The sequence below is a fragment of the Bombus terrestris genome, chromosome 17 (assembly GCF_910591885.1).
Source record: "Bombus terrestris chromosome 17, iyBomTerr1.2, whole genome shotgun sequence".
NCBI classification, from domain to species: Eukaryota; Metazoa; Arthropoda; class Insecta; order Hymenoptera; family Apidae; genus Bombus; species Bombus terrestris.
The window spans coordinates 3,460,860-3,488,126 of record NC_063285.1 but is presented as its reverse complement, the minus strand read 5'-3'; the positions used below and the strand labels follow the sequence as shown (position 1 = coordinate 3,488,126).

Below are 27,267 nucleotides of genomic sequence, written 5' to 3'. Positions count from 1 at the left end.
TGCGCGACGCTTTGTAAGAAAAATCGTAAATGAATGACAAATAATATTTAAAAGTAAAAGAAATCAAAACGTTTAAAAAACTAAAAACGGAAAGGCTCAAAAATATCTACAGTAGAATAACCTAAACCTCTACTAAATTAAACTTTATGTTTGTACTTTATGTTTGGCTGTTGAAATGATCCTGCCCTTCCAGAACTGTTTTACCCTCCTACCAAATTTCTAAAATCTAAACATGTTATGTAACAAGATAGTAGTGGAGAGTCCATTCAGAAAGAAACTAATATTTAGTTGCGAATAACTAAAAAAACAGAGCCCGAAACGCAATTTTTTTTATCCTTGATTTTGACTTTATTTTAGTTTCAGGAATCACCCCTTAAATATTTTTATACCTGTGACCGAACATCCCGCATAATTCCATTAACGCGCACGCTATTAATACATTTACTGTAATTTGTATCAGTACAGATACAAGCTTTCTGTTATAATGTACTGTTATAAGGACTTTCTGTTATAATGTATTACAATTTAATACAAATAAATATAAAGTTGACGAGATTTTAAATAATATAAATATAAACGAGTTGAAGTTTTATAGCATGGCACTCGAGCATTGCCATACCAAATGCAGGTTGCTGCAGTATACTTATTATACTGTAATATGTAAATAGAGTAATCTTAACCATTGTTATCAACGGGGATCAAGCGAACTTAAAACACCGTGCACAACCAACATACTCGAGGCTGTAAGAAATATCTGTCGTAATTCAATCAAAAATGAATATTATCTATGTATTGAGTTTGAGTTAGCTGCTCGAATCACTACGTGAAATAATAAAAAATATTATTTTCATAGAATAATGTTATCTAATTAATCATTCTCCTACTATTCTAATAATTGATTCGGTATTATTTCATGCAACCCAACCCTCTGGCAACGGCATTGAAAAATCTAAACCAAATCGGAAACATAGATCATGTTCACTTTTAATTTAGCTGTAAATTATAATCATAGAGATATAAGGATAGAGTGCGAGGGCGAGCTGAGAAAGCGAAAGCGAAAGCGAAAGAGAACGCTGCATAAAGTATAGCAAACATATAAGTGTATAGCCAAACAAACATTGTCAGTGTCATGCCTGATTAGACAAGGACAGAAGACACTTTTATGCAGCGTTCTTTCTACTCCTATATCGCATCCACTTACACGATAATTTAAGACTATATGACTCGCGTACTCTAACTCTTTGTATATCTATGGTTATAATAGACATTTATTGCAGTCTCACAGTTGTTAGAAATTTTGAGTTTTAGGACATGTCTAAGAATCATCGAAATGTTAAGGTAGGTAGCATTTCTGCACTTCCATCAAAATTACTATTAACAAATTGAACACTTTAAACACTCCATCCATTACATAAACCTCTATTATATAATTGTGATAGTATGACATATTTTTAATCTTCTAATCTATGACCAGAGAGGAAACTTCCTTTCTGCTGTGACGTCCATATCTCATAAAAAGGTTATTTGAAAGTTAGTGGTTTTCACGTTCGTGTTCTATGTATATATGTAGCGCTTAAAGTTCTAAAACAGACAACAATTTAAATATCCGTGAAGGTCACCTTTTATGAACATTGGAAGTTATAATTTAATTTTATACAAATAAGAAATCATTCATATTATAATATTGAAATATACATCTATACAGATATTGCATACATATGTATGTATGTTAGGTTAGAAAAATTTACCAAATATCCAGCTGGACAAATTGTAAAGTACAAATTAAATAAAAGAAAAAAAAGAAAAAAAAGAAAAAAAAAGAAAGAAAAGATATGTATCTATATATATATATATATATATATATATGTACAGCAAATTTCCAATTAGATGAATTTTTTACTGTATATTCCAAAAACAATATGTAAAACGATTTTAATTAATATTATCATTTGTCATTTTACATCTACCTATTTACAAAGTTACTGTGGACTTGTCTAAAACCACCAGAAATGAATAACATAGAAACTTAGGACTTTACCGTGTCGCTGCTGTTAATGTAAAAAGCACACGACCACAAAGTATTAGTAATAGTAGTTGGTAATATTAGTATTGCTAACTACTATTACTAGTAATAAATATTAGTAATAATGATTATGAAAACAGTCAATCATATACATTTTGAAAATATTTAGATTTTTTTTCTTTGGTTATACTAAAATAAATTCTCTCTTATTTAAGCAAACGGCTCAAAAAATATTTGTTTAGGTATACAATATAATGTATATCTCCTATATGATTATAAAATGGTACATGTAACTTAGAAGAAACCATGTTTAGAACCTCGTATGACTGGTTACTACTTACAGACTTATTAATATGTGTAAATATTTATAGTATATTTAAGAGATTTATGGCCTAACAAAATGATAAGCCTCATTAAATAGACATAGCGACAAATGATTTCTATCAGACTGTTTTAACATTATTAAGCGAACTATTAAGAATGATATTATTTTACAATTTTCATGTATAATAAAGATTTAGAGGTCGTCTTCAAATACTTTAACAAATTACTGAGTATCCTAAATCTAACTTACAAAAGGATATTATAAAAGATGTATACCAACTTTGTCTATCTGAAATATCTCTTATTACTTTAAATAACAGAAAACAGTAAGTTATAAAATATATTTAGATTCTAAAACAGATCTAATATGATGACAATGTATTTTCTTTTATATATATATATGGTGATATCATATACAAAAGATCTTCAGAGTCCTTTCAAGACCTTTTAAGACCTTCATGTCAGTTTCATTTTTTACTGAAATGTCATATTCCAATTTCATAAAATGTTGAATAATGAACATAAAAGTACTTCATTAGATTAATTGTAAAATTCAGTGTTATTAAGATTCCTTCTATCTTTCTTTACAGAAAGATTAATTTTATTAGTGTTTTTTAGATGTGTATGTGTGCATATATTGTTTATCGTAATGAGGCTTGTAATTTAGTACAACCTTTGCTTAGATAAGTACACGTTTAATATTTTAGATACAAACAAACATTAAATAGTGACTATTAGAAACATCAGTGTTAGATTGTTGGCGTTATTCTTACAAGAATATTGATATTGAGACATTGTGAAAGTCTAAACCACACATATTTTTCATACCAGAAACACAATTTTTTGGCCTGCTCGAACCTTACAATTGTTATTTTTGGATGTTTTGTTGGGTAGTATATCAGTAACACTGCAAAATATAATAGAAATATTTCACAATGCAAGTAATAAATTCGACAAACTCAAATGTAGGAGGAATTATTTTCAATATAATCCCTATTCTATTGAAGTCAGACATAAAAGTTATATGCCTTGACAACACAAATTCTACAGAGCGTTTTACCTTTTCGCCTACAAAGAAACTATCACAACAAAGTATGTCTTCTTCCTAATTTTTTGTAAATAATTCTTATTCTTCTCTTATTATTTGAAACAATAAAAATGAAGTGAACAGAGTTGGAGGAATACCTTGTATAATATTTACAGCAGCTACAATATCTACATAAATTTTAAAACATTTATCCTATTTAATATTTTTTAAATTTAAGTGACACAATCTTAAACTTAATAATTGTCAATTGTATGAATTTAAAAGTTGTGTTCATGTGTTACAAAGCCTAAAAAACACAAAGAGTAACATGCAGTTTTGTAACAAAATTTTACTTGAAATTTTTTACGCAAACATTCTATGAAGATAAAAAGAACAGTACATATTTTCCTAAGACCTCTATTATATGATTTTTTGCTGTCATATCCCAATTGGTTATAAGTTTCAAACATAATAATGATGAATGCATATAATTCTGTTCATATTCAATTGTCAGTAGTCGTTGAAATCCATGATTGTTTTCCAGATTGGGGTTAGGTTATATAAACTTTTATATGAATAATCTAATATAAAAAAAGAATATTTATATGTATCTAATGTTGATATTGACTAGATTTTATGTAATTATTCTATTATACGTATACAATTAGCGATATTTAATTTTGTTACTAAATGTATACACATATTCGTGTTTACGAGTTATATTTCTTTAAATATTTATACGCAATTATTCTTCAACCTATTTGTTATTAGAAGTAAAAATACTACTCTTATTTATGTAAAAATATCTCTAGAATCTTCAGGCGACTCTTATCTTTTTAAATGGGACTAAATGTAACATTTAAACATGATAAATTATGTATGAATTTTTTTCTAAAGCTCAAAAATTGCCTTTATTATAACGTATAGTCTAACCTATATTCTAATATTCTACATTTCTGATATTTTATTGTATTCTAATATTCTAACGTATTCTAATATTTTATAACTCTGGTATTCTCATATATTCTAATATTCTATAATTCTGGTATTTTAATATATTCTAATATTTATATAAAAGCATTGTTCTTTATTACTTAACGTACATAATATACGTCACCGTGATTCTTCAGGACTAACGTTACTCTATTAAACCAGTTGCACTACCAGCTAAATATTTATATTTATATTTAATTAATAAATAGATTTTAAATTATATTGATTGTTAAAGAGAAATCTGGTTTATTAATTTAAATTTAAATAGAAATATTATTATGAGTCTATGAACCAAAAATTTTAAGGAGAATAGATTTAAATTAAAATTTAATTAATAAATAGATTTTAAATTATATTGATTGTTAAAGAGAAATTTAGTTTATTAATTTAAATTTAAATGTGAATATTATTTGAGTTTATGAATTAAAATTTTGGGAGGAATAAATTTAAATTGATTAGATTTAATTAATAAATAGATTTTAGATTATATTAATTGTTAAATATAAATTTAATTAATAAATAGATTTGAAATTATATTAATTATTAGAAATAAATCAAATTTATTTTATTAGTTTAAATTTTAATAGAAATATTACATAAGTTTATAATTTAAATTTTGGAAAGAATAAATTTAAATTGAAATTTAATTAATAAATATATTTTAAATTATATTGATTGTTAAAGAAAAATATAGTTCAATTTAAATTTTAATAAGAATATTATTTTAGTTTATTAATAAAATTTAATCAATTTAATTTATTAATTTAAATTTCAATTAATAAAATAAATTTTAATTTAAATTATATTATTAAATAAAATTTTAAAATTAACAAGTTTAATTTTTGTAAAATTGGGTTGGGGGGGAGGATAATTTTAAATTTGTTAATTTAAATTTTGATAAAATTGAAAGATTAATAAATATAATTTTAAATTTAATTAATATAAATAAATTTATAATATTAATTAAATTTTATAAAATAAATTATATAACAATTTTTTAAATTTATCGACGGGGTATGAATCTATAAGCTTAAATTTATCCTATTATATATATATATATATATATAAATATTTAAATTATAAATTGATTTTAAATTTATTTAATTTTTTAAATAAAAATATTTTAGTTATAATATTCTTTTTTAAATGAAATTTATTTTTAATATTAATATTTTAAATAATTAATATATTTTTATATAAAAATTTAAAAAATTTATTAATAGAATATAAATCTATTAATTTATATTTAATTTATTATTTAAATGTTGATAATAAAATTTTTAAAACTATAAATTTTTAAAAATATAATTATTTAGGTTATAGTTATTTAAAAAATATTTATTTATTTATTTTGGTTCATTTGTGAGAAATGTGGTTTTATATAAAAATTTTAAAAATTCATCGATAGGGTATGAGCCTCTTAGCTTGAACTTAGCTTATTATATAAATGTTAATTTAAATATTTTTAATAATATAAAATTTTAAAAAATATTATTTTTATAATTTATTAAAAATATATTAATTATTTTTTTATTTAATACTAAAATTTCAAGAATTATTAAAAGTATATAAATTTATTAATGTAAATATTTATTAAAAATAAAAAAATTTTTTAAATATGTTGTTAGTGTTTATAATTTATTTAAAGAATTATATTAATTTTGATTAAATTTTAAGTAAAAAATTTATAAATTCATTATAGAGTATAAATATATTGATTTTAATTTAATTTATTATATTTATATAAATAATATTATTCTTTATTTAAGTTAAAAATATTTAATATAATTTAATTAAAATATTAAAATTAAATTAAAATAAATATATAATATTTAAAAATTAATAACTAAAATTAATAAAATGTAAATTATTAATAAATTATTATGATTTTTTTTTTTTTTTTTTTTAAGAAAAAAAGTGGAAATTTAATAAAATTTAAATATTTAAAAATTTGCTTGAATATATGTATATATATATATATATATATATATTGTATTAAACAATAGTAATAATAATATGATATTTTATAAAAATATTTAATATTCTTTTAAAAAAATATTTTTATAAATATTATTTTTATAAATAATATATTTTTAAAAAATTTAATATTTAAAAATATATATAAAAAAATGATGTTTTTATAAAAAATGCATTATTTTTTTTTAAAAAATAGATTATCTTATATATAAGTATATATTAACATATAATTATTAATTATAAATATAAATAAAATATACTTTTAATATAAATATTTATATTATATAAAAATTTATATATATTTTAAAATTTAAACAAAAAAATATATTATATAATTATTTATATAAATATTATTGTTTATGTAAAACATTATTATTTAATAATCTTTAAATATATAATTATTTTAGAAAATATATTGGAAAACATAAATATATAATTATTTATGTATTCATAAAATACATTATACATTTATATATATATATATGTCGGGTTGAAGTGAGGATTATGGAGAGGGGCGTTTAATGAATTCTCATTTGAATTAGCCATTGCTGTGATACAATGAAGAGATTATTAGCACAGGCTTATTAACAAGATTAGGTACTCGTAGCACTAGTGATAATGACCGATATCGTATGGTTTTTCCGTCGTTTTACATGTTATGAAATAACTAGACTCCATGCTTTTATTGATTTTCTCTATCGCTATACCTGCATCTTGGTGGAGGGGAGCTTTCTCTGGAGGCAGTTTGAAAGAAGGGATAGAGTTAGATTCTTTTTACCTAAAAATTTGATTTGTCTGCAGGAACATTTTAGACATATTTTTTTTTATTTTGTTTGCCAATCTTCTCTTTTTGCCGTAAGAATAGTTGTATTTTAGATTGTTTATTTTGGATAGTACGTAGCTTTTGCCTCGTTGTAGCTCGTTGTATCTCGTTGTAGCTCGCTTTCACAGTCAAGGCGCTATTTTAGAAGGGTGCTCCAACAGCTAAAACGATTCCCTTCAACATTCGTAGCAGTATTTCTAATTTCCTATGCTATGAGTTTTTTGTAAGGATAATTGACGGATTTTAACGGTCCGAACGGTCGAGCGCCCCTTACCCCTCGCCCAATAATATCTAAGCATGGCATTCATCCAGGTATCGTTCACGCTCTTCCAGCGAAGGATCCCCCCACTTGGGGCGTATTCGCGCAGTAAACGCCATCCTGCGGACGAATATTCCGTTTGACGATTTTCTTGAAAACCAATCAGCGTGCGTATTTGGGGTCCTTCGTTTTGAGCCTTGTTGGAGTCTCACTCGACGCTCGCACTTGGGTCTAACACGCTCGAGTCTAACAATGGTATTGGTAGTCTCGTTCGAGTAGTTCAATCGCGAACATGTAGCATCGAGTCAGTTTCCGTGCCTTCGTATCGCTAAACGTGGACTAAACAACCGTTTCAATTTCTCAGTGCTCTTCAAGCGCTCGTGCAGGTGAAATCGTTTCGTCAGTCGTAACGATCAGTTGATACTTTTCTGAACAGGTTTCCTCGGTGCGTCAATATCTTCAAGAATTCGTGGACATGGCTGCAAGCGTTAGTGGAGAGGACAGAGTCGTTCCATCAGGCGTAACGATCAGTGGACAGTCCTGTGCGAAATCTTTAGTTGCGAACAGTATCTCCAAGCATCGATGAAGGTAAGTATCGTTTTAGCGAGCGAACGATTAGTAAACCGTCTCGTGCGGGTCTTTCAAATGCGAGCGGCATCAACACGCGTGTATCGTTAATCATTCGCATCGTCGTACGATAATTCAGTCGCATTCGTTCAGTCGTAAATCGCGTCGCGGCATTCGCTTCAGTTGTATTCGTAAATTTCGTTTTAATCGTCGAAAACAATTTGAAACATTCTCATCGTTTGTTCTTCGATATTTCTTTTTTCCAATTTTAACTTTGTCAATTGTTCTACGCGCATTAAAGCTGTTACCCAAGATTAATTCGGCGGGGAACAAGTTAGAGAGCGCGGTATCGTCGTTATCAGACACACGCGCACGTTAGACGTATCGTTGTTTCTTTAACCGATTGAGTAGCAAACAGCGTGATCGGGCTGTTTAGATTTTGTGTCGAAAAGTCCCAGTACATTTGAACTCTATGGACGACTAACGGTATTTTGTATTTCATTGTTATCTTGATGATTTTTATTGAACAAAACTTGAAATATTTATAAACTAATAGTACGCGTATATAAATATATAGATGTATTTCGTAAGAGTAACAAATATGACGAGCGCTATTGTGCCGCTTGTTTCTCTTCGCAATCGATTAAGAGGCTATTGTAACGTAAATCACGTCAGAGACCAGGACACTGTAACCCCAAACTCTTTTGCCCTGATGTCACCTTAGGCGACCACTTCTAAACATTCTCCAGACAGCCGATACTTGAACATTACACATGGCGACCTTGGCGACAATGTATATTGCCGGAGTGCCTGAGGGTTCATCTGTGTCCTAACGGTCCTTCCACCGAATGTTCTGGAAGCGTGGCAGCGGTCGCGTGCGCCTGCAGGGTGGTGGGGATGATGAAGGATGAAAAACAAAAGAAGAAACAGATGTCACCGAAAGTAAAAAATATTGTAAGAGCCTCAGTCTCGAACGGTCACGCCTAGAGCTCAGAAGTGTCTTATACTTGTATAAACGAAATAAGAATAAAGTGTTCTCCTTCCTAATAAAATTTCTCTTTATTTTACGTGACATTTTGGCGATCCGTGCCAGGATCCATCAACTTCAAGAAAACGAAATTACGCATTTCGGGCTACGGTCAACTTTGAAGATTGAGGATCAGTGGACCACTGTAACAGAGCAGACACTTTCGACGTTTCGACAAAGGAACACCGCAACGGAACCTTTCCTACGGGTTAAACGATCAAGGTGAGCAAGCCCTGGATTCTTTTGTCAAATACAGATCGAGAACAGACAGCACAATTAGTATAACAATGGCAACGCCACGAGAAGACAAAACCGAAACTGTTAGCGCCGCTTTAACTAACAGCGGAATAGACCCAACAGTTAAAGCTCTGCTTGATGCGATGCAAAAGCAGAATGAGAGACTGAACCAACAAATGAGTATGCTTACACTGCGTATGGATGAAGTTGTAGCAAAAACAAAAACGGGAAATGTATCGGAGGCCAGTTCCTTAATAACCGTAGACGAAGTAACCCACACCGCTAAAGATCAATCGGTCCTTCGAAAACCTCGCCCATTACTTCAAACACCACCTCAACCATCCTGGGAAAGGACTTTTCCTGAACAATATACGCAACCAGAGCTAAAAGCTGAGAGTGCATTAAAATGCATTCCGATATTAAACGGAAAGGATGATATAGACGTGGAGGATTTTATTCATGAAATACAAGAAGTAAGAATGATGTGTAGCGAACGAACACTATTACTAAAAATGATTAAAATAGAGAAGATTGTAGGAAAAGCCGCAATGGCAATCCGCAATATTCGTATTACCGAATTCGAATCTCTGTATGAAGCATTGAGACGTAATGTAGCTGCGCAAGTATCAGTGAGAGAACAACAGGACGAATTAAGAGGAATGAGGCAAGGATTAACTGAGAGCGTGCAAAACTATAACATCAGATTTCGAAGCGTTTTTAACAAACTCCAACACAGCATTACCAACGAGTATAGAGACGAACTAACTCGACGGGTGATGAACGAGCAACTATACATGGACTCTGTGACCGACTATGTAAGAGGCCTTCGTCCAGAAATAGGGCAGGCGCTAATGGCTAATCCCCCCCCCCAAACCTCATCGAAGCAGAAAGGAAAGCAATGAATATGGAAAGATACTTTCGCGAGCACAACTCTCGCAGACAGATGACGCGACAAACAACCGCCCCGCCATTTTATCGTAACCAGGCTTCTCATCCAGTAGACAATCGCCTCGCTATTACAAGTAACACAAATAATAAAACTTCACTCACACAAAATATTCTACCAAGAACGAACAATTTTACGAAGTTTGAGAACAGACCATTAAGCGAAATGTCCCAAATGCAATCGATTGGGACACCTTCCCAATCAATGCCAAAATTTTCGGATACCGCCTCAAAGAAAAGCCCCTCCAGGAATAAACTACGTTCAAGAACAATCAGAATTAACAATGCTACCTCAGGAAGATTACCCACAATACTATTACAATTACCAGGACGACCAGGATTGCGATTTCTCGTTGACTCCGGGGCAGGTATCAACTTGCTTAAACAAAGATGCTACCCAGGAAAGACAACAATACCAGACACAAAGAAATTCTCCATGGGACATTCCGAATACGAATCTAATTCCAAAGTCAAATTGAATTTGTTCGACAAAAAGATAGACTTCTCTTTAATAGATGACGATTTCCCAATTATAGAAGATGGCGTATTAGGCTTACCCGGTTTGAATCAATATCGATTCGAACTCTCCAACGAAACATTGAAATTAGATAACAACACCCTTCTGCTGCAACAAGAACCAACCCTTGCACCAGGAGAAACCATTCAAAAAATTGTATACCTCGAAGGGAAGCCAACGCCAGTGTGCTTTATCAATGGTGGTAAGTCCTCAATTCAAGTTTCTAACATTATCGAAAATACAAATACCATAGATCAAATCCAAAAATTCAAATCTTCGATTCGACTATCGCACATAGAAAAACCTCTCAGAGAACCTATAGAAAAGATTCTTCTCTATTACATGGATGTATTTAATTTAGACAGTGAAACATTACCGTGTACATCTCTTGCTAAACATTCCATTACATTGAAAGAAGATAAAGTCGTCAACGTAAAATCCTACCGTCCTCCCGAATACCATAAAATCGAAATAAACAAACAAATGACGGAAATGTTAGACAAAAAGATTATAGAACCCTCCGACTCTCCCTATAACTCTCCCGTCTGGGTCGTCCCAAAGAAAATCGACGCGTCGGGGAAACAAAAGTGGCGAATAGTGATTGACTTTCGGAAGTTAAACGAATTAACGGACCAAGACGCATATCCATTACCCGACATTGACGATATACTATCGCAACTAGGGAACGCAAAATATTTCTCCGCTTTAGACTTATCCTCGGGATTCCACCAAATACCCATGGATGAGAATTCGAGGAAGTACACTGCATTTAGCACACCACAAGGACACTTCCACTATAACAGAATGCCATTCGGGCTCAAGAACGCACCCGCTACCTTTCAAAGAATGATGGACACCGCGTTAAGAGGTTTAATTAATAATCATTGTTTCGTCTATCTCGATGATATCATTATATTCGGGCAATCGATAGAGGAACATAATAAAAACTTAGCCATTATACTCCAAAGACTCAGGGAAGTAGGTCTAAAAGTACAACCGGATAAATGTGAATTCCTAAAACCCGAATTGGAATATTTAGGACACTTAGTGACAGCAAACGGAGTAAAACCTAACCCTGAAAAGATAGAAGCAGTAAAGAACTTCAAACTACCCAAAAATCCTACGGATGTAAAATCGTTCCTTGGGTTAGCCGGATACTATAGAAAATTTATTAGGAATTTCTCGAAAATTGCCAAACCGTTAACGGAACTAACTAAGAAAGACATACAATTCCACTGGACTGACAAAACACAACTTAGCTTCGATACATTAAAAGAAAGACTATGCCAAGCACCGGTACTAAAATACCCCGACTATACGAAAACATTTACGTTAACAACGGACGCCAGTAATGAAGGTCTAGGAGCCATCCTTTCACAAGATGGACACCCTTGTTGCTTCATTTCAAGGACATTAAACCCCCCTGAACGAAATTATACTACGACGGAAAAAGAATTATTGGCCATCGTTTGGGCAGTTAGAAGATTTAGACAATATTTATTAGGCCGCAAATTCAAAATTCAAACAGACCACCAAGCCCTTAAATGGCTGCACAACTGCAAGGACCCCTCTAGTCGATTGATTCGATGGAGATTGAGATTAGAGGAATACGAATACGATATAGAGTACGTAAAAGGAAAGGAAAACGTAGCCGCTGACACCCTATCCAGAGTACACGCGATAACACAAACTAACGTTTTATTAAGACAATTCAGAGACTGGGAAAAATCAGAAGAAATACCAAAATTATTGAAACTAACATCTAACAAAGACAACTTTTTCCAATTAACAAAACCATATCTGGGCCCATATGACGAAACCGTATGGTTACAGAAAATATCAGACATACTTAAAACAAATAGAAAGATAGGAATAGGAGACAATAACTTAAACGCACAAGACAAAGCACACATAAAAAGATTTCTTTTATTTTTCAATGACCAACGCGACGACATAGAATTTGCTTACGAACCAATACAGAGTTTAAGCGAAGAGGAAATAGAACAAGTACTAAAAGAAAATCATGACTTGGTAGGACATCCCGGAATACAAAAGACGTACGACAGAATCCGAGGCAAATATGATATCCCACATCTAATAGACAGAATAAAAGGCAGAATAGGAACTTGCGCGACATGTCAAACATCAAAGACTACTCGGATAAGAGGAAAGGAGGAACCACAGATAACCGACACCCCGTTAGAATCTAACGACAAAATCGCTATGGATGTGATAGGCCCGTTGAAAAAGACCAAGATAGGAAACCAATACATTCTCTCTATACACGATGAACTAACCAAATATTTAATACTTGTGCCCCTAAAAACACAACAGACCCAATTAATCTGGAATGCTTTACTGAATCATTACATTTATATATTCTCCGCACCGAAACGTATATTAACTGACAGAGGACAAAGTTTCATTAGCGAGCTAATGCAACGATACGAAGAAGCATTTAAGATCAAACACATAAAAACCACCTCATTCCATCCACAATCCAACGGAAGCCTAGAACGAACACATGCTGTAATATCCGACATGTTAAAAGCTATACAAAACGATAATGAAACAGAATGGGATCAAAACCTAAATTTTGTGTGTCTAGCATATAACACTATGGTTCATGATGCCACTGGATATACCCCTTTCGAACTAACATTTGGACACAAGGCCAATCTCCCATCTACCATATCCCAAAATCCGCAAAGAACATACGCTGATGAGGTCAGCTTCAGGAAACGAGAATGGGATGCCAAGCTACTTGAAGCCAGGGAAACTCTAATGAAGAGTAAACAAAGATACCAAAGAGATCAAAGAAAAAAATTATTAAACCTCAATCCATTTTTAGAGAAGGAGATTTGATATTAGTTCATAATGATCATAAAAAACACAAGTTAGATACTGAATGGCTAGGGCCATACACCATTGAAAAAGTAAAAACCCCTTATTACGAAATAATGGTGAATGACTCGATTAGGAAAATACATGGTAATCGTATTAAACCTTATTTTCCAGGACGGTCTTCACCTTCTCCATAAGTAGCTGTTATGCATTTTGTTTTTGTTTTGTTTTGTTGATTAAGACAAAGAAGAAAACACACTTTTAACCATTTAGTCCATAAAACAATCCTGAAGAAACACTAAGATTTTGGAGGACCAAAATCAATCTAAGGAGGGGGGTATGTAACGTAAATCACGTCAGAGACCAGGACACTGTAACCCCAAACTCTTTTGCCCTGATGTCACCTTAGGCGACCACTTCTAAACATTCTCCAGACAGCCGATACTTGAACATTACACATGGCGACCTTGGCGACAATGTATATTGCCGGAGTGCCTGAGGGTTCATCTGTGTCCTAACGGTCCTTCCACCGAATGTTCTGGAAGCGTGGCAGCGGTCGCGTGCGCCTGCAGGGTGGTGGGGATGATGAAGGATGAAAAACAAAAGAAGAAACAGATGTCACCGAAAGTAAAAAATATTGTAAGAGCCTCAGTCTCGAACGGTCACGCCTAGAGCTCAGAAGTGTCTTATACTTGTATAAACGAAATAAGAATAAAGTGTTCTCCTTCCTAATAAAATTTCTCTTTATTTTTACGTGACACTATCGTGCCGTTCGGCACGTTTCGACCCTGGTTTTTCAAAGACCCCTGGGGCTCAAACGGTTAAATTATGTCAATATTATCTGCAAATAATTATTTTTCTATTTACTCTATATGATTTTCGAAACATTAAAAGATTATTATTACTCGACTACTTCAATATTGATTACGATAATTTTTTAATTACGGTTAAAAACTTGTCACTACTGGTGTGAGAGACTGTAAAATTGATTCGAAATAGTATTTTACAGAGTAACCGATGAAACCGATGAGTTAGATATTTATATAATAAAAAGTTATTTCTATTTCTGAATTTTCTTTCTGGATATTTCTTTTAAATACCATTTTAAGTAGTTGTTGTTTTACAGTACGAATAAAATATTTTAAATATGTAGTAAAAAATAAACTATATTTATTTTCACAACGCGGTACATAAAATAAAGTATTTTATCTTTGTATTGTAAATAGTATTGTGTTTAAAATGTTTCTTAACAATGAAAATAGATCAAGCAGAAGGTTAATATCAGGATGCGAGAATCCAAAATATTTGGAAATTAAATTCATGTTCTTTTTAACCCTGATGCGCGATCTTCGGGTCTCTTTGTTCTTACTGCTCTCCTTTCTTTCTCTAAGAACTTTTGTATTCTTTAAACGTATAGAGCAAAATTTTGTCCGACCGTTGAAACCGACATATTTGAGAAAAAGACGTGCGATCATAGAAAATCTAGGGAACGCACTGATACAAAATTATATTACAAGATGGTAATATGACCCGCGTAGGAAAGCTGCGAAAGAAATAGCAGAGAATGTTATAAATACATTGGAACATTTCAAAGAGAAAATAAGAGTTTGTAAAAATTTCACTAATGCCAAAATTTTGTTTGCGATAATAGAATGTACCGGTTCTTTGCAATGAAAATTATTATGAACGATATAAGTAACATATTACTACATTTCCCCGGTCCTTACTTAGAAGATAAAACAAACGAAAACGAATCTTTGTATGCAAAGGTAATTTTCTTCTTCAAACTCTTACCGAATAATTTAGTTGAATGGAAGACCGCAGCAGGGTGTTAAGTAACATGCATTATTCAAAGTTTTCATCGCTTGGATTACTCTTATATGGGCAAACATGCAATCCGTTTCCTTTTTTTTTTTTTTATTTTTTTTTATTCTTTTTTTTTATATTTATATTTAATTTGCACTTTACAATTTGTCCAGCTGGACATTTGTTAAATTTTTCTAACTTTATCCGAGTTTGACTATTTTATTTCTGTAGCGAGGTCAGTGGGGTGTTTTCTTTTTATTCTTCTTTTTACGAGAGTTTTGCTCGCTTCAGCAGCTAGCTGGTTTGGATGTATTGCCGTTCTTTCCTTGTGTTTTTCTTTTTAAGTACTTGCCGATTTCTTCTTTGACCATTGGTATTTACGTACAACTCTCGATTCCAACTGACGATTCTCTCCCCTCGGTTACAACTCAACTATTTTCTTGATCCGATTCGTTTCTTTTCGTCATCCATCAATATCTGTACTACGCGCGCGTTCGTTACGCGTCCGCCACCGTTGCTACCTACGCCTTCTTCCAATATTACAAAAAATGTCCTATAAGGAAGAACCTTACGGATATCGATGGCTGATTAGGCCTGTCGGCACTTGCGCCTCGGTGATGTTTGGACCGCCGTTGGAAAGTTTTGTTGCCGAGTGGCGCTAAGCCCTATTCAAGTTTTCCGACCGTTTCTGCTTGTTGGCATTTGCTCTTCGTCGCCGACATTGTCTCTATGTCGGCGATCCTTCCGCGTTACTATAATAGAGACCAAAGAAGCCGTTCTACAGTGTCACCTAACTAGTACAGTGTCACGTAAAATTTATGATAAAGAAGGAGTAACGTAATTTGACCGTGTTTTTTAAATTTTGTGGGCTTTTATTCACGAGAACGATTAAGTATAATATTACAATGAAGTTCAAATCACGGCCAAACTGTACACAAGACTAGACTCGAGACTAAAAAAAGACTCTTCTTGGTCGAATGATTGCAGTTTTTACAGGCTGCTGCGTTTGTCGGTGTTGAGGGACAAGGGACGGATCCTAATTGCCCTACGTAATGGGGGGCAAATGTAATGTTGGGCCATGTGCAAAGGTCAATTCAAAACCTTAACGGTCCGCTGTCAGGTAGTATGGAATGACGTGGATTTGACGATTTATGATCGTTGTCAGAACAGCCGTTCGTGAATGTTAATATTTTGCTGTTGGTAGTTATACGCAATGCAGTGAAACTAAATAATTTCAAAATTGAAGTAGGCGAGAAAATTAGAGTATTATGATGGTGCAGGTCGAAAGGGCCTGATTTCCTATACAAAAATAAGTCGATGATGAAGTGACAATTTTTAACACAAGACTTGGTTTTCCAGAAAATCAATTACGAAGTTCTGTCCACTTGACTCGCTACTTTTTAAGTATACGCGTACCTATATGACGGAACTTCACAATCCATTGTGTGGGAAACGAAGCCAGGAAAAATGTTATATATCTGTATGCACGTCGAAAAAAAATACCATTTATCCTCATAGATACATGTATGTTTTCTTAAATATTTTATCTATTGTGATAACATGAAATAACAGAGCTGATTACTTCAGCCAACGCTCATACCGCGTTGAAAGTACTCGTTCTCGTCCATATGTGAAATCGTTAAACAAAATCATTACCGTAAAATATAATTGACGACTTAAATCATTTTTAGACTTTTTTGTTTTTCAAGTATTAGTGAATATTAGTCCTGCTTACTTAGAAAACTGCACGTGCGCATACAGTGTTTCTATGAATTTTGAGAATTTGTTATTATTATGATCTTTTATTTTACTTTTTATTTCCTTTGCGAGTTTGTTTAGATGTTCTCCTTACTTAGAAATATGCACGATGGGCAGTTTATATGTTGGCCTGTGCTGGCGCGGTTGGCTAAGTATTAATAAGATATGGTCGTATACATGAAGAAAATATCTTTTTAGCATTAAACGATTATCACCATATGTTGTATCATTCTCGCATACATGCTTACTTATATATTACTTTGTTTATACTTTCCGATAATGTTATATGTATTCAATATTGGGAATTGGAGAATGTGCAAGTATTATACATACGTACGTCGTTTGAGAGAGTGCAAAAATACATGTGCCAAAAATTGTGACACAAACCGAAGGGCGATGATTCCCTGCGCGTGGCGAAAATGAAGTCGAAAATGTAAAATGACATTTTTCGCTTTGTTTTCGCGAAAGTCAATTATGAAGTTGCCTCTACTTAACTTCACAGTCCATTTTCTTGAAAACGAAACCGGGCATGATTTTACATATCTCTTTTATCCTCTTACATAATTGTACGACGTAAAAGCTTTTTATTCAGTAATATTATATACCAAAATTGATTACTTCAACTAACGCTCATACCGAGCTGAATGCATTCTTTCTCGTCAGAGTGCTGGGAACCCCCCAAGCAGGTCGGTCCTCACTGGAAAAAAATACCAGGCGCAAGGCCTGTTAGTGAGTTTGCCAATTTATACAGTAAAACTCAATAACGAAAAGTGATAAATAATGCTCACTATAAAAACAATCAAGAAAATAAGAGAAGGAAAGAAACAACCAAAAGAAAAATATAGCAAAAGTGAATCAGGAACTTTCTTGGCAATACAAGCTTTGGCACCCAAAGGACGCGGAAACTCAACCGCCCACCAAACCTGTTGAACAGGAATAACAGGGCACAAAGTAGCCAGGAAAGTGTAAGCAAAAAGGAAAGCACAACAGGAGACGCGGACCGCGAATGAAACGAAACCATAAATTCAGCAGATAGCTCCCCATTATCGGCAATACGAACGAAAAATAGGTTCAGCGTATTGCAATCGTAAGAGTCCTGCCTATCTCGGATACAGCAACACCCTCAAATAGGAACAATAAAAGAAGTCACCATAATAAGGAAAAAGAACGGAAGCCTACGGAAGAAAGCAAGTAGGAATACGGCCTCTCAGGAAATCACATGTCCGAAAGAGAATAAAGAATGGATCGAGAGAGAGATATACTATCATCAACGAAAACCTCAACGTCCCAGGCGTAGCCCAGCGAAATGGACAATGAATTTCCAGCGACAACGCTACCGAGAAGCCAGACACAACCCAGGCAGGCCACCAGCCTCTACAACAAAGAACGCTGACACCACTGCCCCCCACAAATAGAGACAAATCGCCTCCAACATACATTACCAATCAAGACCAGAAGGAGACAGTAAAACTCTTTGAAGAGACTCTAAACACAAATTCATTCCATATTAAACGGATACACACAGATAAACATGTGCTATTCCTACGAAGTATGCCAGTCTTTAACAAAGCGAAAGAAATCGTAATTGCAACTAAGACAGGGTTTACACATATACATCCAAATCAAAGAAGTACCACACGGTCTTACTAAAGGGTCTAAACAATAGCTTCTTCGAGACAAAGATACTCGCAGAGTTACAAGCACTACAGATGTCCGACGTACAATTGACAAAATATTGGTACTTCTCAATAAAAAGATCAATAGAAAACAATGAATTGCTTCCAATTTACATAATCCAAGTATCCCCACAAAGCAATATTAGTTACTTACTAAAATTGAACCGTCTAATTTACTTTAGGGTAAATTGGATAAAGTCAGAAAAAATGACATAACGCAATGTCACAAATGCAAACTGCACGGAGCCGCACGGTCCAAGCGAGTGCAAACTTTGCAAAAAACTTTGCGAGAATATGATCAAATGCAAAGAATCAACAATTTGCGTTGCTCAAATAAGCCGCAAATTCACCCCGTAGTCAAATTTCTTAGCCATCCTAAGACAAGGAATAAGCCGAAACCAAGTCTCTGAAAAACCAATCACATCGAACAAATTTATTACCACGCGTAATGCAAAATCCAAATCCAATTAAAACCATATCCGTAACAAACCATACCGTAATAAACTTATCGAAGACTTCAAAAAAAGCATATTCAAAGCCCTAAATGAACAACAAACACAATTGAACTAAAACAATCATTAAAAACGCACGAAGAATGGATTGACTCTTGCCCGAAAGAAGGCTCATACCTAAACATATGCCTTGGAGACACACAATTACAATTCCCTAATTTACGGGCAAATAACAGGCTCAAAACTATAGACTACGAATGCGACCATAACGCTCCCGTATTACAGATAAATAAAAATACATCTGACTTCCTAACCCTAGAAACACAGAGTGACGAACCCAGGTGCAAGTACAAAAAAATAAACTAGAAAAAATTACAAAATCAGCTGGAAAAGTACTGCGACCTATGTATCTACAACAATGTCAACCTAGCCAAGAGGCAAATCGTCTCATTTATAGACAAAATAGAAAAACTTATACAAACCGCTCTTCAAGAATCCGTACTAAAAATAAAGTAAGAAAGTCGGCTTTCGAGCCCTATACCTATAATAAAAAAAAAAAAAAAAAAAAAAAATTACGAGACAAAAGCTTGATACCATCCAATATTAACAATCTAAAATAAAACTATTCCTGCGATCAAAAAGAAGATTTAGAATAATTAAAGTACCTTTTGCACAAAATAAAGTTGTGTCAAAACAAGAATTCGCAAACATTATAAATCAACAGTGGGCAAACAAAATAAAAAATATCTCTAAAAAGGACTCTGCTAGCATGTCCCACAGAGGAATCAAATTTTTACATCAAAAGAATCAAACTCTACCCCATCTCTCAAATTGCCTTCAGACGAGAATGATTCCATTATGCGCGGTATGAACGTTAGCTGAAATAAGTGATTTATTTGCTTTTAATGTACAAAAAAAGAATATTTGAAAAAATGTATGCACGAATGAGTGTTATATATGGTATTAGTCATGTAATACTATAACATTTCTATTTCCTCATGTTTAGATTATAGATTATTGAAAATAGATTATTAAGGGAAGTAAAAAGGATTGGAAAAACAAAAAGGTGTTTTGTTTTTCACCACGCGGAGTTACCAAGCGGTCACCTAATTAAGTACTATCCGTGCCTGGCGCTGCTTAACTTTCGTGATCGGATGAGAACGAGTGCTTTTTTTCTATTTAACATTTATTGACCAGTAGATGAGAATTACATTTGTATGTTGTTCACAATAAACAATGAACTTCGAGTGCGGGGTGGCTTAGGCAAAAGTACCGATACGTGACGATACGACATAGCCATACAATGTTTTGTGTCGGAATTACAGTTTTTACCGGTTGCAGTTTACCAGTTTGAATCGGCGTCCTTGATCGATAGTTATTTTCGAAGGTACGCCGAAACGAGCTATTCGTGTAGAGAGGAGAACCGAGGCTACGGTTGTCGCTTCCATATCAACGATGGGAATGGCTTCGGGCCAACGCGAAAAACGGTCGATACACGTTAGACAATGTCGGTATCCTTGTGAATATTGCATCGCGATAATGTCTATGTGTATGTGCTTGAACCGGCCTGCTGAAGTTTCGAACGTTCCGACAGGTGAGAATACGTGCCTGGTGACATTGCATCGTTGACACGGGATACATTGTCGTGCCCAAGTCCGGCAATCTTTATTTACGGACGGTCAAATGAAACGCGACGTCACCAATTTTTGCGTGGCACGTATCTCTGGATGGGAAAGTCCGTGGAGCGAATTAAACACGTCGCGCCGCAAGGATTTCGGTACGTACCATCGTACAATGTCGCCTGATATGTCGCAATAAATTTCTACCTATAATTCTAATGGTAAAAAATTAATTCCTTCACCAAGCTTAGCGTAAATTAGTGTTGTAGTTACGATGAACGTCTTGAAAAATATGTCTAATCTATTACCGTGAATTTTCTTAACGACCTTGTCAATTATTATCTCATAATAAGATGTTTTGACTGGATGGATTCGATATGGTTCTAACCATTCGGTATCCCTTTTGTCTTTCTTATGATCGTTGTGAATTAGTACAAAGTCTCCTTCTTTGAAAATTGTTTGAGTTCGCACGACCTTTTTTTTTGATCTCGAGCGTATCGTTTCTCGCTACTTATTAGTGTTTGTCTCGTTAACTTAAAATATTTGTTCAACTTTTTTTGTCATGGAAAAGACATATCATTACACGTTAGGGTAGTGGTTTTTGCAATCGCGGAAGGTAAATTAGCTTTTCTTCCGAACGTTAATTCAAAAGGGGTAAATTCTGTTCCTACGTGAAGTGCTGTATTATATCCTAAACATATAACATTGAGTATCTCATCCCATTCTTTATCATCGTTATCCCGTAGGCTAGTATAAATTAGATCTTTAACTACTGTGTGAGTACGTTCTAATGATCCGTTGGATCGAGGGTGAAAGTTAGTCGTCTTGATATGTTTAATCTTAAAAGCTTCGTCAAATTTCGTTATGAGCTCGCTAATAAAATTCTGTCCTTGGTCAGTAAGGATTGTCTTGGGAGCAGAGAATATATAAATGTAAGATTGTTTATCTCGGGGTAATTCAGGTGACCGATTCTGAAATCTGAAAATGGAGTTTATTGTGAAAATACTTAAATAAATTACAGGAGTAAACAATAATTAATAATTAACAACAATTAATAACAGTAATAATTAAATAAACAGGAACCAATTAATAACATTAAACAATAAATAACAAGTTCTGTGCAATGTCTAGCTGAAAATCGAGAATCGATTTTCAACCTCCTGAGCTGCCGATCTTTCTCCGTCAATCTTCAATGTTTTAAATAATTACTCCTTCTTCTGTAATCTTGATTATCTCTGATGTTGCTCTCTGTCCGTCCGTTTGGGAAATGAATGTAAAACAAAGAAAGTCGCTCTGTCCGTGAAAGAAAAGAAGTCGTGCTGTCCGTAAACCGAGAGAGTTCCTATCACACTTGAACTCTAGGGAGTTTATATAAATATAATGATTTAATTGCGTTAATAATGGACTCGCTTTGTTGTGTCCTCAGTGAAACTAGCATCAAGTATTTCGTCAGTTCGTCGTGAATTGATAGGATAAATTGGTTTCCTTATTCTTTGTTGTTGGTCGTATAGTGTCCATGGCTATTTTGTCGTTGGGGTTTAAAGGCGTGTCTGAAATTACTGGTTCTTCCTTAGGTCGTATTCTAACTAGTTTTTCTTTTTGGCAAACGTCACAATTTTGAATGAGATCTTCGATTCTACTTATTAAATTTTGGATCTTACATCGTTCTTTGATTCTTTGGTATATCTTTTGGATTCCTAAATGTCCTATCGTACCGTTATGATTTTCCTGAATTATTTTTTCTATCTCTTCCTCGGTTAATTCCTGGATTGGGTCCCATGCAAAAATGACAGGATATCGGGTATCATTGAAACATAGAAGCATATGTTTGATCTGGTTCTTTTCTAATTCTGCAAACGTGTTGTCTCCTATACCTACTTTTTTGTTATTTCGTAATATGTTGTCGATTTTCCGTAACCATATTGCCTCGTCGAACTCTTCTAATTCTGTTTTAGTTAATTGATAGAAAGATTGATCGTTAGGTTTCATTTCTAATCGTTTTGGGATTTCTTTTTCCATTCCGTAAAATGTTGTAAGAAATCTAAGACTACTGTTCCTTCAGGGGTTTCTACTTTTTGAATCGCATGAATTCTAGATGAACTATCTGCGACTGGGTTTTCTTTGCCTTTAACGTGTTCGATTGTGTATTCATACTCTTCTATCTGTAGCGAGGCACGAGACAGAAACCGTTGGGAAGTTTGCTGTCGAGTGCCGCTACAGTACCCCCTTACCAGTGACAATGTTACAATTTTTTTTACCAAATGTCGGGGTTGATTCCGCATTCGGCGACTTTTAACGCCTAGCCGAAACCTGCCTGAAACCAATCGGGAAATCGGACTCTACGCCCTGATCGCGTAACGTGTCTATTCCGAGCGTTTTCTTCGTTCGTCCGGTTGTTGTCGGCTACATCGCTTTCGTCGCGGGCGTTCATTTGATCGGTGTTTTGTTCGTACCGAAGCCTCATCGGAATCGACACGTTACGAGTCTCGGCGGTTCTTTGTTCGAGGTCCTCCGGTACGATAAAAGCGGGCTTTAAGCGGTCTATGGAGACCGTCACGTCGCGATTATTTATCTTTAACGTGTAATTTTTTTCGCCTCTTTGGATTATCTTAAATGACCCGTCATAAGGCGGCTGTAAGGGACCTCCGATCGCGTCGTGGCGCAAGAATACGTACGGCGAAGATTCTAACTCGCGAAAAACGAAAATTTTCTTTTCACCGTGTCGCGTAACCGGGTGCGGTCTGACGTTGCCCATTTGTTCCTTTAGTCGGCTCGCGTATTCCGAATTGGCCCGTTGATTCGTCGGTAAGAAAAATTCTGCCGGCAATCGTATGCCGGTGCCGTAAATCATTTCGGCCGCCGTTGCGTCGAGGTCCTCCTTGATAGCGGTTCGAATGCCTAACAAAACTATTGGCAAAATGTCGACCCAGTTGCTCGTGTCGTGGCACTTGATTGCCGCTTTGAGTTGTCGATGGAGGCGCTCTACCATCCCGTTAGACGCAGGATGATAGGCCGTCGTGCGTAGATGTTTGACGCCGAGCAACCGGCATAATTCCTCGAATAAGCGCGATTCGAATTAACGTCCTTGATCGGTTGTAATTTTCAAAGGTACGCCAAAACGAGATATCCAGGTCGAAAGGAGGGCCGTAGCAACGGTTGGCGCTTCCATGTCGGCGATAGGGATTGCTCGGCCTCCTTGTCCGATAGGCGCAGTCGATAAAGGACGAAAGCGTTAACTATTTCGATCATGGTTAGATTTTCCCACCTCGACCATAGGAGAGAGTGAAGACGATGGCCGAAAGCCCCCGTGGTTTCGTCCTCCAGTTGCTGTTCATTGAGGAATCCGACCATCATTGAGGTTATTGTCTCCGTGGTGCCAAAACGCGAGAGAAAATATTCGGTAAATTTTGTCCAAGTAAGACCATCGACCGGAATTTGCGAAAGCCGCCGTGCTGCAGTACCTTCCAGAGCACTGCTTAAAAGGAGATATAGATCGCTATATCTTGTATAGACCTCGAAATTTCTTGTTGAGTTTTTGAATGCTTCTTCTCTGTCTCTTTTTAGGTTTATCTTATTCTCCATTATTCCCTTAGGGACGATTTCAATCATTTTTCCATACAGTAAATGATTTGGAGCAAATCCCGTTACACTGTGTCTGGTGTTATTGTACTCTTCTACGCTTTCTTCTGCGATTTTTGTCCAGTTTCTTTTTTTTTCCGAATTGATTTTACATCTGATCCTGTTTACTAATGTTTGATTTACCCTCTCGTTTAGTCTTATCTGCATTGATTGATTGTTGAGGCGATTACTAGCGGAAGGCAAGCGACTACTTGACCAATTGGCTTGCCGTTCTTCTCGTGAGTAGCGTTCTAAGTCGGCTGCTTTCTTTTCAGCTTCTTCAAGATTCACGAGTTCAATGATTAATAATGTTCGACCTATGTCGCGCCTGAGTCCCTTTAGGTACACACGGACAATTTTCTTTGTAGTTTCTTCGATCATTAGCTTGCGTAGAAGTGGATGTGGGTACTCGTTGGTTACTGCGTACAGTAAACGGTTGAGTATTCTTATGAACCGAATATTAAAACTCTGCACTGATTCTTCCCGTCCCTGTCTCAACTCTTTTAATTGTTCCCGATATTCTTCCACAGTCACTTGAGCTGCCACATTGTTCCTCAGTGCGTTGTACAGATCACTGTAGCACTCAATGGGGATGTTGCGGATACTTTGAGCTGCTTTTCCTACGATTTTTTCTACCTTTATTGCTTTTAGCATTAAATCTTGCTCCATGCAACGGTCTTTCATACTGCTCACTTCTTTGATGAATTCTTCCACACCTACGTCATCGTCTCCGTTGAGCATTGGAATACAACGTATTGCATCCTTAACTCGTAGAGTGGAAAGAACGGGTGGAAAATAGCCTCTTTCTTCAACCTCGGGTTGTTCGGTGTCGAAGTGCGCAGGTGGGATGCCTGGAACCGTTAACCCGGTCGGTTCGCGTGCCCTAACCGTACTCTCGGTGCGATTAATCGCCGTCGATTTACTTTCGTTGCTTTCGGTAATGATGGAACCAGAATCGTCGGTCGCAAGGGATCCGAACCCAGTCTGCGACGGTTCTCCCAAGACTTCCGAATTCTGTTACCCAGTATCTATTTGTTTCGTCACTTTGCATAGACAAACGTAACATATCCTCTTGTAAACGGGCAAGACTCTCTTGCTGTTTTTGAATGCTTCACTCGGACCACTCCCGGACTGCCACGGTTGCTCGATGAAGAACTACTGTTGCTTCTGTAGAATTATTTACAATATTTACAATGTTAAATTATGTTTCTTTTACTCAATGTACTTACGTTTCTTTTAATTATGTTTATTATCTTTTTGCACATTAAAAATAAATAAGAAAACCAGTTATTTCAACCAACGCGCATACCGCGCTGAGTGCACTCGTTCTCGTCGGTTGGTCGTGAACTTTACAGGACGCCGACAGTGAAACCGAAAGCAAGGAGGCGGAACCCGCCATAGATTCAGCTTAGCATTGAATCGAACAGAAAATCATAATTCAAAAGACAACCAAAGACACTATCAGCATCATAGGACTTCCCGCACAAAAGACGCAGAAGCTCGCTATTAAAGAGGCGATTCAGTACTGGCAACATTGGTTAATCGATAGATATTTCACTGTCCTTTCAGATCATAAACCGTTGGAATCAATAAGAATAAAGGCAAGAACCAATGAAACTCGACAGACTGTCCATCCTCCAATGGACTGAACGAGAGGGTAAATCAAACATTAGTAAACAGGATCAGATGTAAAATCAATTCGGAAAAAAAAGAAACTGGACAAAAATCGCAGAAGAAAGCGTAGAAGAGTACAATAACACCAGACACAGTGTAACGGGATTTGCTCCAAATCATTTACTGTATGGAAAAATGATTGAAATCGTCCCTAAGGGAATAATGGAGAATAAGATAAACCTAAAAAGAGACAGAGAAGAAGCATTCAAAAACTCAACAAGAAATTTCGAGGTCTATACAAGATATAGCGACCTATATCTCCTTTTAAGCAGTGCTCTGGAAGGTACTGCAGCACGGCGGCTTTCGCAAATTCCGGTCGATGGTCTTACTTGGACAAAATTTACCGAATATTTTCTCTCGCGTTTTGGCACCACGGAGACAATAACCTCAATGATGGTCGGATTCCTCAATGAACAGCAACTGGAGGACGAAACCACGGGGGCTTTCGGCCATCGTCTTCACTCTCTCCTATGGTCGAGGTGGGAAAATCTAACCATGATCGAAATAGTTAACGCTTTCGTCCTTTATCGACTGCGTTTATCGGACAAGGAGGCCGAGCGGCTAGCATTCTCGCGTGATATCCGGACCCGGGATCAATTCTATCAAGAGATGCAGGCTTTCTCATACGCGAGGAAAGGGACTGACTTCTTCGTCAAATGATCTACCGACGGAACCTGGAGTTAAGCGAAGCAGGACCTCGGGCCGAGCCAGATGCTACCACTGTAGAATCACCGGACATAGAATAACCGAGTGCCGCAAGAGAATGCGGACCGAAAAACCGAAGACACGACGCCCAGAAGAAAGCCGACCAGCTACATCGTCCAAGGTGGTTTGCTTCAAGTGCCAAGCGGAGGGCCACATCGCACCTGACTACCCGTTGCGGAAGGAGGGAAGAGACAGCAACGACAAGGAACGTCGAGTCGGATTCTGCGTGGTGGAGGCCTCAACCGGTAAACTGAGTCACCAGGGTGAGTCGTTCCCATTTTGTTTTGATTCTGGAGTCGAATGCTCGTTAATTAAGGAATTCGTAGCCCCGAAATTTTCCGGCAGAAGAATGACCGATATAGTAGTAATGCGAGGGATAGAGAATACATGTGTTAA

The 27,267-nt window shown here is 35.1% G+C and overlaps 2 long non-coding RNA genes across 2 annotated transcripts; one reads left to right on the top strand and one right to left on the bottom strand.

Annotated features, from left to right (window-relative positions):
- Positions 1-1,212: 1,212 nt before the first annotated feature.
- On the top strand, positions 1,213-21,087 carry LOC125386714. The gene is made up of 3 exons (XR_007227094.1): positions 1,213-1,338; positions 7,863-8,014; positions 20,850-21,087. It is a non-coding gene; the product is annotated as an uncharacterized LOC125386714 (long non-coding RNA).
- On the bottom strand, positions 3,022-4,580 carry LOC125386716. Its single transcript, XR_007227096.1, has 2 exons — positions 4,478-4,580; positions 3,022-3,254 (listed from the first exon to the last, which is right to left on the bottom strand). It is a non-coding gene; the product is annotated as an uncharacterized LOC125386716 (long non-coding RNA).
- Positions 21,088-27,267: the final 6,180 nt, after the last annotated feature.